Source organism: Silene latifolia, chromosome 2 (genome assembly GCF_048544455.1).
Source record: "Silene latifolia isolate original U9 population chromosome 2, ASM4854445v1, whole genome shotgun sequence".
Lineage (NCBI taxonomy): Eukaryota > Viridiplantae > Streptophyta > Magnoliopsida > Caryophyllales > Caryophyllaceae > Silene > Silene latifolia.
Genome location: NC_133527.1, coordinates 88,175,582 through 88,189,190, shown reverse-complemented (window position 1 = coordinate 88,189,190; position 13,609 = coordinate 88,175,582). Strand labels below are relative to the sequence as shown.

Here is a 13,609-nt window from a genome sequence, read left to right as displayed (position 1 = left end):
TTTTCAAGTTGTTTGATATTTTGCATGTCTAGAAGATCACAAGGTAACTTGTTACCCATTGATCACGAAATTGAAAGAACTTTGACAACCAATAGAAGACTTGCTAGAAATACTTTGAGAGGTATTGGTGAGATTGTGGATATTCAACCAAATAATATTGAGTTCATCAACCCTTTTGCAAGATAAGGAGAGGAGAACCCAACACAAAACCCACCACAAAATCAATCCACAATGCCTAAATTTTCATCACATTCCGTACCAACCGGGAGAACCTACCCAATGGTACTCCCACATCATAACATTTGACCGGTAATTTCATTGCAAAATCTGCATTTATCCAATTAGTCGAAAGAAGCCAATTTGGGGGAATGCCTAGTGAAGACCCTCATTCTCATATGGAGACTTTTTGTGACTATTGTGATGCGATTTCACAAACCGGAGTGACTCAAGACCAAATTCGATGGGTCTTATTTCCTTTTTCTTTGATTGGTACCGCGAAACAATGGCTAAAGAGCCTTAATAAGGCTACTCTTGGTATTGACTCTTGGAAGAAATTGGCTCTTGCTTTCTACAAAAAGTTCTACCCTCCGAAAAAGACTAACATGCTAAGAGCCCAAATCACGGGGTTAAACAAAGGGACGAAGAATCTTTGTACGAAGCTTGGGAGCGATTCAAAGGAACTTGCCGCTCATGTCCTCATCATGGACTTAGCGAGTGGTTCTTGGTACAACAATTTTGGAATGGTCTTTATGAAGACTCCCGAAATATTCTCAACATGGGATCAAATGGTACGTTCACCGAAGTTGACGATAATCAAACATGGAACAAGATTGAGGAAATGGTTGTCTATAAATCACAATATAGTAGACCTCGAAAGGCTACTAGAGGAGGAAAGCATGAAGTGGACTCTATTACTCAACTGGGTGCTCAACTTATTGCTCATATTGATACCATTAATTTGAAGTTTGAGAAGGCTATGGCGAAACTTGAAGAAGCCTCCAAATCACCTAAGCAACATGTTAATGCCATGATGGCATCTTCATCAATTCCAAGTGGAATATGTGAGAATTGTGGAACTTTGGGACATGACCAAAGTGAATGTAGGGGAACAAGTGAGCAAGTGAATGCTTCTCAAGCATACAAGAGTGGTACCCCTTATTCCAACTATTACAATGAAAACACCAAATTCCATCCAAATATCTCATACAAAAGCCAAAATGTTCAAAACCCTCAACCAACATACACCCCACCTCCAATGAGAAACCAAAATCAAAGACACTTTTACAACCAAAACCAAGTTTACCAAAATCAAACTCCATACACTCAATCAAATGACCAAGGTTTTGATGTTCAAAAAGCGGTCCTCCAAATGCAAAAGAACCAACAAGAGTTTTTCACTTAAATGCAAAAGGATAGCCAAGCAAAAGACATAACCATTAACAACATACTAGCTCACACAAAGATGTTGGAGACCCAAATGTCTCAATTAGCATCTTCAAGTTCACAAAGATAAAAAGGGGCAATTACCACCTCAAGGTAACCCCCCAAGACAAGAATCGGTGAGTGCCATCCATTTGAGGAGTGGTACAAGGTATGAAGGGCCGAAGAGGCCCGTTGATGAAGATGTTGTGAATGGTAGTGACAAGGAAAGAGTTGTTAAAAACTCTAAAGAAGAAGAACCCACCATTCAAGAAGTTTCAAAGAAGGATGAAGAGAAGTCTAAAGAAAAGGAGCCTATTGTGATTAGACTTCCATTCCCGAGTCGTCAAGCTAAGCCTAAGTTTGATGACCAACTTGGAAAATTCATGGAGATTGTAAAGAATTTAGAAATCTCAATTCCATTTACGGAATTGATCAATCATGTTCCGGCCTATGCAAAGTATATGAAAGATATCCTTACAAAGAAGTAATCAATCCAGAAGCTTGATACTATTGCTTTCACTAAAGTAAGTAGTGCTATTCTTCAAGGGAGTTCACCTCCAAAGCTCAAGGATCCGGGAAGTTTCTCCATTCCATGCACTATTGGTGACACTACAATCAACAAAGATTTATGCATGTGACCTTGGGGCAAGTGTTAGTGTCATGCCATATTCGGTAAGCAAGAGGCTAGGAATGGGAGAGCTCAAATGAACCGACATCACGCTTGAAATGGCGGATAGATCAACAAAGACACCTTTAGGGGTGTGGGAAGATGTTCCCGTAAGAATAGGAAAATTCTTCATCCCGGTGGATTTTGTTATTGTTGACATGGAAGAAGACTCCAACATTCCTATTATTTTAGGAAGAACTTTCTTGCACACCGCGGGAGCGGTGATCGATGTAAAACATGGAGAGCTCACCCTTGAAGTGGGAGATGAAACCATCACTTTCAATCTTGACAAGACTATGAGAGCTCCACGATTACATGAGCCATGTTTTATGGTTGATCACTATAGCCGGAAAGATGATAGGAAGAAGTTGGCATTTCAATGGAAGAAGAAAGTGGATGATGCTCCATCAAAAGAGCAAGGAAATTGCAACAATGAGAGTTTGAAAAGCTCACTCATGACAAGTGAAGAAGAAGGCCTCATTGGCCAAGAAAAGAAAGGAAGGAGAGTTGTCTTCATCAACTCAAAATATTTTTAGTGATCAAGTGGATGAAGTATGCGGTCTTTGAAATGATGAGTTTGAAGGGATATTCAATCCCTATATCGGTAATGCTATGGCCCAAGACCATTTTGGAGAACAACAAGTGCAAAGGTCTATTGAAGATCTTTATCATGACAATAAACAAGATTTCGACTACTTCTTCAAGGTGTTGAGTAACATCAACAACTACTTGAACATTGGTCGTGTTCCCTTGTGGGGTTTAGTTTTCAGTACTTGTCGTTAGGAGCACCTAGACCAAAACACAATTTATAACTTCACCAACAACTCTACAATTAGTAAAGAGGCAAGTAAAGGTCGGATCCCAAGGGACGGGAATTGAGTTGAGATTTCTATTGTAACTAGTGGTGTCTTAAGGGTGTCACAATTGGGGTTTGAAGTAGAAGATCACTAAACTAAATAACAATGAAAGTAAACAAGCAAGATGAATTAAAAGGGATGTAAACAATTGATAAAAGGCACTAGGGTGTCATGGGGTCATAGGGGATTCATGGAAATTGATCATACAAACATATTCTCAAGTTATAAGCAAGCAATTATTGTTGTGATGGATCGAGTTAGTTTATATCTTACAATCCTAGGAAAGTTTGGGTCCCGGAGCCGAATCGATTAGATTGTACAACACCTACAAGTCGACTTAATCTTCCCTACTCAACAATATGCATATTTTAATGAGACTCGAGATGGTTTATGTCTTACAAGTCTCATTGAAAAGATAGGTGATGGGTAAAAAATGCAAGGATTCATAGGCTCACATTTCATCAAACATAACATGTGCATAAGTTGAGATCACAACAAGTAAGCAAATAAACTATGAAAGCATATTAATTTAAGCATAAAACATTCCCCATGTTGGTTTCCCCTAATTACCCATTAACCCTAGCTAAGAAAACTACTCACTCATTATCATGTTGAACATGCTATCAAGGTTGTCAATCATACCAACAAAGTGAAACATGATGAATAAATGAAAGTGATTAACAATAATTAAAAGGGATTAAGAGAATTATACGTACTAATGATTCCAATAATAAAGCAAAGAATAAAAGAAGTACTTGATGCTTGATTGGAAGGTTGTCAATCTCCCAATAATAACCCAAATAATCTTCAATTACCCAAAATAAATGATGAACAAGAGAGAGATTAAGGAAATAAAACTTGTATTAAAACTTGATTAAATGTTGATTACAAGAATAAAGAGAGATTTGATTGATATTAACTACACTAAAGATTGCAAAGAAGAATATGCTCTTCTAATTTGACTAATGGGGTATTTATAGTGGGGATTAGGTGCATGAATTAGGGTTAACTAAGGGCTTAAATGACGATTAAGTCCCTTGTTGAGGAATCGCCGGTCTCTTAGGGAGACTCCGGTCTCTAGAAAAAGATGTGCATCCTTCCTTGAAGCTTGTAGAAGACGAAATGGGACTGTCTGGGAATCCGGGCGTCTTTAGCACGGGATGGGCGGATTTGGCAGCTTCTGGACGGGCATCCAGAAGGGAAAGACGGGTGTCTTTGGGTGGTTTTGCCCGGGCGTCCAACTGAGGAAGACGCTCGGATTGTGGGGTGAAGACGGGCGTCTTCTAGGCAATCCGCACGGATTGTCAGGCAGTCTCGTTCCTTCTTCTTTTCTTCCTTTTTCTTCATAAAATCCTTGAAGATTTCCTCGGGGATGCAAGGATCTTTTCTCATCATTGCCCATCTACTATAGTATGTACAAAGGCCTTCTAATCTTGTCTCTCCTTGATGCTTGGTCATTGAATTCAATCAATTTAGCCTCATTTTGCCATGAAAATACAAGGTTCGCACTCCTTTCCTACCAAGGACACAAAACCTCAAAGAATATGCAAAACAAAGAACTAAAGACAATAAATGACCCAAATATGCACTAAAAAGCATGGGAACAAGGCTAATTCGGGGACTAAATATGCTCTAATTATGGTCACATCAAATATCCTCAAACCGAACCTTTGCTCGTCCCGAGTAAAGAGGTGACAAAGAATATGACCATTATTTAAACTAACCTAATAACATAGCCGATATGAGACAATTAGCGGGTCTCACTCCGCCCCTTCAACTCACAACAAGAAAACCATGAGGTAGGATGCCTTCTTGCAAGGCAAGGTGGGTCTTGCCAAAATGGCGACACATCCAAACATTAAGCACACAAAACAAGTAATGGATGCATCTACAAAAGAATAGCCATTTTCCTCATCGAAGTGGCGGAAATTATCTACAAGAGAAGCAATTCAAGGGTACACACTCCTTCATAGATGCAATTTCTTCAAACTACTAAGCCTAGAAGGATACCAATAAATCATCTCCAAGTTGTGTCAAGCTAGGGTACCTTTGTCCTCAATCGTTAAATGATTTTGTCAAGAGTAGACTCCCTATGGTGTTAGAAACACTGGAGGATCACGGAATTCCCCCTCTTGCCTAGACAAGAAGAAGGGTCGTCCCCTCTCTACCATGCACAAAAATGGATACGATGGATAAAAGGATCGATAGTATTTGAGTTTCTCTTTGGGAGTTTGCTTTTGTTGTTGTTTGTCCCCCCAATTTCTTGTGGCATATAACATTTGAGAACACTTTCTTGCCATTTCTTTTTTATTTTTGGCATTTCAACACTTGACAACTTTCAACTTTTCTTTCCATTTCTTTTGAACATTTTCAAAGTCACCCCATATGTAGTGAGGGTGCCTTATATTTGAAGCTTTAGGAGTCTATTTTTGCTCCTCTTTTCATTTGATGCATTTTGCAAACTTTCTTTCACTTTTCATTTCATTGAACTCAAATTGATTTATTTTTGTGCCCATTCCCTTTGATGACAAAAATGTGGTAGAACATGGATGATGGATGCATGGTTTCAAGGGTCACCTTGGAATAAACGGTAGCCAAGGAGTTATCACACCACAAGGTACTCTTGACTAGGCCTTAATCCATGGGTCAAAGGATACTAGCATGACACATCCTAGGGTGTTTTACAAGTATTCTAACAAGCAAAGTCTTAAGAAGAAAAAGCATCTACTAGGGCCTATATACACTTGTCAAACTTCCCAAGTAGACGGTTTCGCAAAATTTTTCTAACATGCAAACTACATGCCATGATGCAACTAACATATATACATCCTAATGCAAATGATTCTACCAACTAATATGACATATAAACTAAATGCAAGTCCTAAGTTCACATTGTTATACCGCATCAATCAAAATAAAGCCACATAGATTAACATAAAGAGGAAAAAGGAGATTGGAAAGATCATACCATGCGATCTTCAATGATCCTCATGTCTCGGATGTGGCGTAGTCGATCAATGTGAACAAGGATAAAACAAACACAATATATACAACAATATATACATGACTACACTACAAAGGAAATGAACTTGTTTTTGGATTTTCAAATTTTCAAATCTCACCCCTAGATGCACTCGGAAAGAAGACTTCCCTATCCGCCCAACTAGGCAAAGGACATGAAGGATCAAGTAGTCCTTGCCTAGCTAAATGAAGGAGGGGTGGATATTGGGCTAAGTATGCATCTTCCCGATCCTTATAAGCTTGTTTGTGCATCTCTTGCATAAGTAGAGTCATGTAGTCATTACTAGCTTTAACACCTTCGGGTTTGAACTCTTGATACTTGAATGGATAGGGTGGTGTGACAATGGAGGAGAAGGGCATTTCTATTTCACCCCTTTGTTGACGGATGATGTATTCGGCTTCTTTTGAGAGGGGAAGAAGGTAGTTGGTCCGATGGACACTCAAACGGCATATCTTGGAAGGCAAAGTAAAAGATCTAGCCTCATTGGTGAGCCACCCATATTTGGTGTCAAGAGGGTTATGAGTGACCCACTTGTACTTGTTAATCATGGCATCCATGTCAATGAGATGACCCCCCTTTTTCGCCACATACTTGCTATCCTTGTTGAAATTCGAATCAAAGTACTTAGCCAAAAGAGTGACTAGACCTCCATTTACAATAAAAGTGGTGCCTTGCTTTCCACAATCAACATTTAGCCATCTTTCTACCAAAAGCCTTAGAGAATTGTAAGGCTTGGTGAATTCCCTTCCAATATTTAAGGCCGACTCAAGTAGAACACAATCGAGCTTGGTAAAGTGGTTAGTGTCTTTTCTTGCAATGATAGTATTCCCGATGACCTTGTGCCACACTCTAATGCCCGGATGGTGGACTAATAGAGAGCGACTAGCATGATAGTTCTCAAATTTCCTCCCGGAAATCGCCTCCCAAAGAGGAGTGGGGTCATACTTTTCGGGATTTTTGTAATAACTAGGTGAATCACTAAGGCCCAATAATTTACCCAATTCATCAAAGGTGATGCGCCTACTCACATTAGCAAGGCGGAACTCGATGTTTTATCTAGTCTCTACCTTAGTAACTTTCAAAGAACTCAAGAATTCTAAGGTAAGGGAGGGGTATGTCAATTCTCTTGTAGCAAACAATTTTCCCAACCCCGTGGCTTAAAAGAAGGCTTTCGTTTGTTCAAGGACACCCAATTTGTTCAAGGCATCTTCACATATGAATTTGGTGGATAGAAAGGATTTTCTAGCATACTTGGAAAATGTATCCCTATGGGAGTTAGAAATGAAAATTACCTCCAGATAGTTTGATAATTGAGCAATTTCCAGAGTTGTTGATGTTGTTGCTTCCAAGGGAGGTTGTTGTTGAACTTCCAAGTTTGAACTAGCTACCACCATAGCCAATGAGGCTTTCTTTGCTTGAATAATCTTTTTTCTTGTTGAGAGTGCCTTTGCCTTAGGTGCCTTTGTTGATCCTTTTGTCCTTGCCATTGATGATTTAACCAAGAAAAGAGTGAAAATCTTCAATTTCCAAGTATACCCAAATCGATTTTAAGATGAAAGGCTTTGCCTTTTTAATTTCAAAAATAGACTCAAAGGTTGAAGATTTTGGTGCTTGGTTTGATTTTTGTTGGAAGAGGAGTGATTAATTGTTGTTAATAGGAAGTTTGGATTTGATTTTGTTGAATTTGGTTGAGGAAATCTTGTTTTGGTGATGGAGAGGATGAGGGTTTTGAGTTTTGGGGTTTATGGGTAGTGTTTTGAATGAAGGAATGAAGAAATGAATGTGGGATGGGGTATTTAAAATACCCGAAAATTTCAAAAATTGCAGGGGAAGACGGGCGTCTTTCCTTCGGGACGCTCGGATTCTGCTTTTTTTTTGTTCAGGATTCTCGCCTAAAGACGGGCGTCTTTCAGCAAAGACTCTCGGATTTATCGACTGCAGGACGAGCGTCTTCTGCTGAAGACGGGCGGATTCTCAGACAGTGAGCTTTTCTTGTTTTTCACAGCAAAAAAGACGGGCGTCTTTCCTTTCAAGATGGGCGGATTTCTGAAGACGAGCGTCTTTTTTACCAGGACGCTCAGATTCTTCAACAGTCCTAAAATTTCAAATTTTCAGCTCAGATAGATGGGCGGATTTTGACAAAGATGCCCGGATTGCCTGAAGACGGGCGGATTCCCATGAAGACGCTCAGATTCTCCCTGTTTTACCCGGATTCAGTTCCATCCGTGCACTTGCATATCCCTTGTCATTTTTCATTCTTTAAATCCCGTGTTCCTCATTGTAGGGGCACTTCTAAGGCATGAATAGCCTAGGCAATTGGTATCCCCACACTAAGCTAAAGCACTACACATCAATTGAATCATTAGTCCCTCCCTCACTTCTCTAAAAAATGATAATTATCTTGATCAAAGCATAAAAATCCAAAAATGACAAAAATGCAATGTAAGAATTAAAATGCGAGTTAGGGAGTTAGAAATATTTACAAATGGTGGTTTAGGGAGGACTCCACCAAACTCTCATCCTTAGTGAGATGTCATGGGGGCATGTCCAAGGTGTTGTTGATGTTGCTCAACACCTTTAAAAAGTAGTCAAAAGCTTGTTCATTATCATGATAAAGATCTTCAATAGACCTTTGCCCTTGTTGTCGGTCTTTATCGATAACATTACCAATATAGGGATTGAAAATCCCTTCAAACTCATCGTCCCAAAGACCACAAACTTCATCTACTTGATCACTAAATATCTCTTGAGTTGATAGAGACAACTCTCCCACTTTCTTGTCTTGGCTAATGAGGCCATCCTCTTCATTGCTTGACTTTGGTGAGCTTTTCAAGCTCTCTTTGTTACAGTTCACTTGCTCTTTCTATGGAGCATCTTTAATTTTCTTCTTCCATTGGAATTCCGACTTCTTTTTATCATCCTTCCGGCTATAATGATCAATCATAAAACATGGTTCATGCAAACGGGGAGCTCTCATGGTCTTGTCAAGATTGAAAGTTATGCTCTCATCTCCCACTTCTAGAGTGAGCTCTCCATGCTTCACATCAATCACCGCACCCGCGGTATGTAAGAAAGGTCTTCCTAGAATGATCAGAATGTTGGAATCTTCTTCCATGTCAACAATGACAAAGTCCACCGGGATGAAAAATTTCCCAACTCTTACGGGAACATCTTCCCATATCCCTAATGGTGTCTTCGTCGATCTATTGGCCATTTGGAGTGTGATATTGGTGCATTTAAGCTCTCCCATCCCTAACCTTTTACTCACCGAGTACGGCATAACACTCACACTAGCCCCTAAATCACATAAGGCTTTGTTGATCGTGGTGTCGCCAATGGTACACGGTATTGAGAAGCTTCCCGGATCTTTGAGTTTTGGAGGTGAACTCCCTTGAAGTATTGCACAAATCACTTTAGTGAAGGCGACAGTCTCAAGCTTCCGGATCGAATTATTCTTTGTGAGAATGTCTTTCATGTATTTTGCATAGGCCGGCACGTGATTGATTAATTCCGTGAAAGGAATCGAGACTTCCAAATTCTTCACAATTTCCATAAATTTTCCAAGTTGGTCATCAAATTTGGGCTTGGCTTGACGACTTGGAAAAGGAAGTCTAATCACAATGGGCTCCTTCTCCTTGACTTTGTCTTCATTTTTCTTTGAAATTTCTTCTTTTGATGGTTCTCCATCCTTGGAGTTTTGCACAATTTCTTCTTTGTCACTAGCTTCCACAACTTCATCCTCAACTTGCTTCTTCGGTGCTTCATACCTTGTACCACTCCTCAAGTGAATGGCACTAACCATTTCATGTCTTGGGGGATTACTTTGAGGTGGTAATTGCCCCTTTTGTCTTTGTGAGCTTGAATATGCTAGTTGAGTCAACTGGGTTTCCAACATTTTGGTGTGAGCTAGGATGTTGTTGATGGTGATTTCCTTTGCTTGACTATCTTTTTGCATTTGAGTGAAAAACTCTTGTTGATTCTTTTGCATTTGGAGGACCGCTTTTTGAACATCAAAACCTTGGTCATTTTGTTGATTGTATGGAGTTTGATTTTGGTAACCTTGGTTTTGGTTGAAAAAGGGTCTTTGATTTTGGTTTCTCATGGGAGGTGGGGTGTATGTTGGTTGAGGGTTTTGAACATTTTGAGTTTTGTATGAGAGATTTGGATGGAATTTGGTGTTTTCATTGTAATAGTTGGAAAAAGGGGTACCACTCTTGTATGCTTGGAAAGCATTTACTTGTTCATTTGTTCCCCTACATTTAATTTGGTCATGTCCCAAAGTTCCACAATTCTCACATATCCCACTTGGGATTGATGAAGATGCCGTCATGGCATTAACATGATGCTTTGGTGATTTTGAGGCTTCTTCAAGTCTAGCCATAGCTTTTTCAAACTTCAAATTGATGGTATCAATGCGAGCACTAAGTTGAGCACCCAATTGAGTAATGGAGTACACTTCATGCTTTTCTCCTCTAGTAGCCTTGCGAGGTCTACGATATTGTGAGTTATGGACCGCCATTTCCTCAATTTTGTTCCAAGTTTGATTGTCATCAACTTCGGTGAACATTCCATTTGATCTTAGTTGAGAATGTTCCTTGAATCTTCATAAAGACCGTTCCAAAATTGTTGTACCAAGAACCACTCGCTAAGTCCATGATGAGGACATGAGCGACAAATTCCCTTGAATCGCTCCCAAGCTTCATACAAAGATTCTTCATCCCTTTGCTTAAAGCCCGTAATTTGAGCTCTTAGCATGTTAGTCTTTTCCGGTGGATAGAACTTTTTGTAGAAAGCTAGAGCCAACTTTTTCCAAGAATAAATTCCGAGAGTAGCCTTATCTAGGCCTTTCAACCATTGTTTCGCGGTGTCAATTAGAGAAAAAGGAAAAAAGACCCATCGAATTTGGTCTTGAGTTACACCGGTTTGAGAAATCGCATCACAATAGTCACAAAAAGTCTCCATATGAGAATGAGGGTCTTCACTTGGCATCCCCCCAAATTGGCTTCTTTCGACTAATTGGATAAATGCGGATTTGGCAATAAAATTTCCGGTTAGATGTTGTGGTGTGGGAGTACCATTGGGTGGGTTCTCCTCGGTGGGTACGGAATGTGATGAAAACTTAGGCATTGTGAGTTGATTTTGTGTTGGATTTTGTGTTGGGTTCTCCTCACCTTCTTTTGCAAAAGGGTTGATGAACTCAATAGTATTTGGTTGAATATCTACAACCTCACCAATACCTCTCAAAGTTCTCCTAGCAAGCCTTCTATTGGTTGTCAAAGTTCTTTCAATTTCGTGATTAAAGGGCAACAAACCACCTTGTGATCTTCTAGACATGCAAAATATCAAACAACTCGAAAATAATTAGAACAAACCTTGAGGAGTTTTACTTCCCCAAGGCAAAGAAAGACACAACTAATAACAATACAAGAAAATCTAAATCAAGTTAACACCGTCGCCGGCAACAGCGCCATTTTTGGTCGTGTTCCCTTGTGGGGTTTAGTTTTCAATACTTGTCGTTAGGAGCACCTAGACCAAAGCATAATTTATAACTTCACCAACAACTCTACAATTAGTAAAGAGGCAAGTAAAGGTCGGATCCCAAGGGACGGGAATTGAGATGAGATTTCTATTGTAACTAGTGGTGTCTTAAGGGTGTCACAATTAGGGTTTGAAGTAGAAGATCACTAAACTAAATAACAATGAAAGTAAACAAGCAAGATGAATTAAAAGGGATGTAAACAATTGATAAAAGGCACTAGGGTGTCATGGGGTCATATGGGATTCATGGGAATTGATCATACAAACATATTCTCAAGTTATAAGCAAGCAATTATTGTTGTGATGGATCGAGTTAGTTTATATCTTACAATCCTAGGAAAGTTTGGGTCCCGGAGCGGAATCGATTAGATTGTACAACATCTACAAGTCGACTTAATCTTCCCTACTCAACAATATGGATGGTCTAATGAGACTCGAGTTGGTTTATATCTTACAAGTCTCATTGAAAAGATAGGTGATGGGTAAAAAATGCAAGGATTCATAGGCTCACATTTCATCAAACATAACATGTGCATAAGTTGAGATCACAACAAGCAAGCAAATAAACTATGAAAGCATATTAATTTAAGCATGAATCATTCCCCATGTTGGTTTTCCCTAATTACCCATTAACCCTAGCTAAGGAAACTACTCACTCATTATCATGTTGAACATGCTAGCAAGGTTGTCAATCATACCAACAAAGTGAAACATGATGAATAAATGAAAGTGATTAACAATAATTAAAAAGGGATTAAGAGAATTGTACCTACTAATGATTCCAATAATAAAGCAAAGAATAAAAGAAGTACTTGATGCTTGATTGGAAGGTTGTCAATCTCCCAATAATAACCCAAATAATCTTCAATTACCCAAAATAAAGGATGAACAAGAGAGAGATTAAGGAAATAAAACTTGTATTAAAACTTTATTAAATGTTGATTACAAGATTAAAGAGAGATTTGATTGATATTAACTACACTAAAGATTGCTAAGAAGAACATGCTCTTCTAATTAGACAAATGGGGTATTTATAGTGGGGATTAGGTGCATGAATTAGGGTTAACTAAGGGCTTAAATGACGATTAAGTCCCTTGTTGAGGAATCGCCGGTCTCTTAGGGAGACTCCGGTCTCTAGGGAGACTCCGGTCTCTAGAAAAAGATGTGCATCCTTCCTTGAAGCTTGTAGAAGACGAAATGGGACTGTCTGGGAATTCGGGCGTCTTTAGCACGGGACGGGTGGATTTGGCAGCTTCTGGACGGGCGTCCAGAAGGGAAAGACGGGCGTCTTTGGGTGGTTTTGCCCGGGCGTCCAGCTGAGGAAGACGCTCGGATTGTGGGGTGAAGACGGGCGTCTTCTAGGCAATCCGCACGGATTATCAGGCAGTCTCGTTCCTTCTTCTTTTCTTCCTATTTCTTCATAAAATCCTTGAGGATTTCCTCGGGGATGCAAGGATCTTTTCTCATCATTGCCCATCTACTATAGTATGTACAAAGGTCTTCTAATCTTGTCTCACCTTGATGCTTGGTCATTGAATTCAATCAATTTAGCCTCATTTTGCCATGAAAATGCAAGGTTCGCACTCCTTTCCTACTAAGGACACAAAACCTCAAAGAATATGCAAAACAAAGAACTAAAGACAATAAATGACCCAAATATGCACTAAAAAGCATGGGAACAAGGCTAATTCGGGGACTAAATATGCTCTAATTATGGTCACATCAAACATGCCCCTTTGACATCTCATTATTGGATGAGAGTTTGGTGGAGTCCTCCCTAAACCACCATTTGTAAATATTCTAACTCCCTAACTTGCATTTTAATTATCGTATTGCATTTTTGTCATTTTTGGATCTGCATTTCTATGCCTTGATCACGATTTTCATCATTTTGAGAGAAGTGAGGGAGGGACTTATGAGTTTATTGCTGTGTAGTGTTTGCCTTAGTGTGGGGATAGCAATTGCCTAGGCTATCCATGCCTTTGTAGTGCCCCCACAATGAAGAACACAAGAATTGAAGAATGAAATGACACGGGTTACGAAGCACCCACGGATGGACTTGAATCCGTGTGGAAGAGGCAGAATCCGAGCATCCCGAGGCAA

General features: G+C 39.6%; 2 non-coding genes across 2 annotated transcripts; one reads left to right on the top strand and one right to left on the bottom strand.

The window, feature by feature from the left end:
* Positions 1-602: 602 nt before the first annotated feature.
* Positions 603-708, bottom strand: LOC141644920 (small nucleolar RNA R71). The gene has a single exon (XR_012544521.1). It is a non-coding gene; the product is annotated as a small nucleolar RNA R71 (small nucleolar RNA).
* A 9,908-nt stretch (positions 709-10,616) lies between these two features.
* On the top strand, positions 10,617-10,723 carry LOC141645525 (small nucleolar RNA R71). Its single transcript, XR_012545005.1, has one exon. It is a non-coding gene; the product is annotated as a small nucleolar RNA R71 (small nucleolar RNA).
* The last annotated feature ends 2,886 nt before the right edge of the window (positions 10,724-13,609 follow it).